The 4,416-nt window shown below is 42.5% G+C and overlaps 1 long non-coding RNA gene across 1 annotated transcript; it reads right to left on the bottom strand.

The window, feature by feature from the left end:
- Positions 1-876: 876 nt before the first annotated feature.
- On the bottom strand, positions 877-3,914 carry LOC122465554. Its single transcript, XR_006290484.1, has 3 exons — positions 3,872-3,914; positions 3,291-3,472; positions 877-3,031 (listed from the first exon to the last, which is right to left on the bottom strand). It is a non-coding gene; the product is annotated as an uncharacterized LOC122465554 (long non-coding RNA).
- Positions 3,915-4,416: the final 502 nt, after the last annotated feature.

Below are 4,416 nucleotides of genomic sequence, written 5' to 3' on the forward strand. Positions count from 1 at the left end.
TCAGTAGTCTTTGAATCAGACCCTGAGCACCTTTGTAGTACCCAAGCCTTGTGTACTTGACTCTAATAATGGTTGATTATACTGCATTAGTTTGAAACATGTTCCCAGAGCAAATAGGTAATTGCTATGGACAATTCCAGATAGTCTTTAAAGCCCTGAATATTCCTGGATCCATTCACTTGCCAGATGACATCTGAGATGTGAGGGAGAGGTTAAGTTACTGGGCTGATTCTTTTATCTCCTGGAGAGCTCTTGCAGCACCAGTCACAATATTGTCATATTTGAAGGGCCTTAACCTGCTCTTTTCAATGGAGTCCATGTTTCTCAAGTTTCAGGAGAAAATGTAAAGCACACAACACCTGTACTATTGGGCCTTTAGTTTAAAAAAAATGTTAAAGCAGATTTTAGGATTGATTTGCATAAATTGTTTGGAGATTAAGGATTAAGGATCGGAAAACATGCTTTATAGTAATAGAGTCAAGGAGATCAATCTACTGAGCTTAGCAACCAGAAGGTTGAGGGGTAATTGGATAAGAGCCTATAAAAAGTACCTACCTGGGGAACAAATATTTGATATCAGACTTTTCAATCTAGCAGACAAAGGTGTAACACGAGCCAGTGACAAGAAGCTGAAGAGAGACAAATTCACTGAGGACAATTAACCATTAGAACAATTTACCAAGGGCTGTGCTGGATTTTCCATCACTGACAATTTTATATCAAGATTGAATGCTTTTCTAAAAGACATGCTCTAGTTCAAACAGGAATTATGTTGGGGAAGTTATGGCTATCTTAGCTAGGAGGCCAGACTAATGGATCACACTGGTCCCTTCTGATCTTAGAATCTATGAAGGTATGGAAATAATCAAAATTTTTCTACCCATTTTATTTTTATTGATTATTATGAATTGGTCAGTTTCTACAGCATTAAAATAAAATGTGTTTTGTCTGTCCCTTTTATACCAATAAATATGAGGAAAAATTGACAAAATACAGCTTGAACAGCTAAGTCTGATCACTAGAGGTGCTGAGAACCCACAACTCCCACATTGACTTTAGGGAATCAGAATCAGGCCTTAAATAATCAAGTTTCTAGTGTAGAGGGCCCATTCTTAAAACTTTACTCAGACAAAATTTTCATTTAGTTCAGTGGCAGTTGAAAGTGCTCAGCACCTAGGAAAAGGGCCGTGGTCCATAACTAGGGTTTTCTAGATTATAAGGTGATACAAATACACAATAATAGATTCCCGAATACGGGCCAGTTGTATAACCTTTTCTCTAAAATACAACCATGGGTTAAGTATGGGCATAAATACCTAGTTCCCTCCTCCTGTCTACAACAAAAGTTACCTCAGTCCCAAACCAAGAATATAGTTAAAAATATGCACAGTATTAAAATTATTAGGTAAAGGAGTGAGGGAGAAAACCATTTAAAATTGAATCATTTTCTTTCCTGAAAATTACTAATCTTGTCAAATTGTACTGAACACAAACATTCTGAAAATCTATTTTCAGGTAAAGAAGCACATTTTTCCAACATGAACAGGATTAGTCAAAGATAACTCTAATATTGCAACAGTATTTCGTACACCATTCAAACCCCATCACACATAAACAGTGACAAGAATTTTTAGGGAGCAAAGGAGAACATCAAAGTTTACAGTAGAAAAAAATAAAATCCCCTCCCCATATGTGTCAGAAACTTCTGATGTTAAATCCTGAGGTTTTTCAGATGCAGTGCAGTCCACATCTTTGGCCATCTGAGAGAGATCTTATTCCTATTTCTGGCCTCCATAATTAAACATGAGCCTGGCAGACTAGACCAATTCCAGAGCCATGGTTTTTCATTTTTATTTCAAAGCCTATAACCCCTGCCTGTGTGGAAGATGTAACAGGACTATAATCCAGATAAACTATGATTCTTGAATACCGGGATGTAAATTCAGATTTTTGTTTTGTCAATTTTCAATTTTTTCCCCCTTGTTTCAGGGGCTGTACAATTTTTTTAAGATACCACTCTGGCAAGGAGTTCCATGCTGGTAGACCTCTAGTGCCCAGGTAAAATCCCATTGGGAAAAGTATGCGTTATTCACTCTAATATATATAAATGAGTTTAAGCATCCAGCACTGCCTCAGTGATTTTTTTAGAGGTTTTACCACATGAGGTAAATCTAGAAAATCTTTAATAAATCCTTTCTCACTTAAAATGGTCAGACTTCACTGGGAATAAGCACTGTGGCATTTGCCATGAAAGGCACAAAGGGGAGATCTCCCCCTTTGGTTCTGGAATGTTGGTCACCACTGTAGAGTCTCTTCTGTTCACTTTCTGTTTCCATATCTGCCATCTTTGACCCACAAGACATTCTTAAAAAAAGAACAAAAAAACCACACACTACACCCACCTTTAACTTGCAGCTTTTCCTTATCTCCTCTCAGTTGCTTTTTTCTGCTACACACACATCTCTTCTAGACCCTTGGCACATTAATACACCAGCTTAGATTCTGTGAGCCAGATTCAGGCAAAGGGGTGCAAGTCCAAGGGAATCTAAATAAGGCTTTGTCTACTGGGGATTAGCCCCTATTTCAGCCATCACTGGATAGCCACCAGTGTAGCTTCACCCATGCAAACCTACTAATGTAGGCAAGCAAAGCCACTATTTTCTCTCATGGGACTCACCCCTACTTGAAGTCAGGATAAACTGCACCAGTATAAATTGTGACTTAGCACAGTTTACCCTGTCTATGCTAGGGTTTGTACCAGTGCAGCTACATTAGTGGCCTATCACTAGTGGCTCAAATTGGACCAAATCCACATCTCTAAATCTCTTGTTGTAGTTGACTGAAAGTTTTGAGCTTTGCTGCTCCATGCACTACTTCCACTTTGACAAAGATTTTACTGGAGCTTGTGCCATTTCATGGTTCCAGAAAGGTCTATTGTTTTATTTGAATTAAGCTCATTTCCAGTCTTCACAGATTTTGGTAAATTTATCCCAAATGACTCATAATCCATGTATGCAGTGTTGTTGTAGCCCTGTCAGGAAGAAAGTGGGGAGGGGGGCTCATTAGTGGGTTATAGAGACACTGGATTTATGACTTATTACAGCAATCTATAATCCACTAACAACATCCCTCCCCCCCTCCCACCCGCTTCCCCTCACTTCTGCCCTATGGCTGGAGGGGAGTTAACGAGCCATTTCACCTTTAATGGTCCATTGAAATGTGTTAACTACTGATACTAAACAATCTATTCCATCTTGTATTTATCTGTATGTAACAGGGTCAGGACTCACCACTGCTGGCGCCTCCTGCTGGTTGCTCCAGGAATTAGCTTGTCAGCTACAGAGCGCCTTCTGTGCGTGGTGTCTTGCCCGTTGTCTGCTCTGCTGATTTGGGACCCACGTTGCTCCCCACTCGGCAGTGTCCTCTTCAGGACACTGCCCTCTAGTAGTGTTTCCTACTCCATTCTCACCCCCTTCCAGGGGGACAGAGGGAGGGGGAAGACAACAACAGTCCTTCGGCTAGCATCTGCCTCAGTGGCCAACCACAACCCCAAAGTCTAGCCCCTCACCTCAGGGGCAAGTTGCAGTCTGTCTTGGCCACACTCCTCTGTGGCCAGGTGCAGTGCAAGGGGAAAAGGGGGGAACCCAGGCCCACCCACTACTCTGGGTCCCAACCCAGGGACCCTTAAGCAGCAGCCTTTCTCTGCCCTCCTTCTCCTCTTATCTTCCCTGGGCCACTTCCCCTTTGGCCCCATGCACCTTCTCGACCCTTTCTAGCAGGGGCCGCAGCCTGGCAGGTAATTGGGCCGAAGCTCTCCTCCACTCCCCCGAACCTGCCCAGCACTGCTCTGTCCAAGGTGCTACCGCCTTACCTCAGGAGCCAGTCCTCCTCCTTTGCTAGTCATGGAGAGACTCCCTCTCCTTTGCTAGTCAGCCTTTATATAGGGCCCAGCCTGGCCCTGATTGGCTGCCTCTCTCTTTGTCCTGATTGGCTCTCCACAGGCCCTTGATGATTGGCTGCTGGTCTGTGCAGCCTCTCTGGCCTGTTCTACCCCTTTTCCTCATGGAGTGGGGCAGCCGCCCCACTACCCTGTAACACTCTCAGTTAGTTTCCCGGACCTGTAGGGAGCTCTGTGTAAGCATAAAAGCTTGCCTTTTTCACCAGTAGAAGCTGGTCCAATAAAAGATATGAGCTCACTCACCTTGATTCCCATATAATCCATGTCACACATGTCAGTAAATGTACAGTCTTCAGACATTAACTTTAACTATATATCAAACTGCTGTGTGTGGATTGACCTAGCTCTTGTGCTCTGCTATAACATTTAAAGGGTCAGATTCTCAGCTGATGTAAATCATGTATTGCCTTTTAAATGAATGGATTTACATCAAATTACACCACCTGAGGCTCTGTCCC

The sequence above is a fragment of the Chelonia mydas genome, chromosome 4 (assembly GCF_015237465.2).
Source record: "Chelonia mydas isolate rCheMyd1 chromosome 4, rCheMyd1.pri.v2, whole genome shotgun sequence".
NCBI lineage: Eukaryota > Metazoa > Chordata > Testudines > Cheloniidae > Chelonia > Chelonia mydas.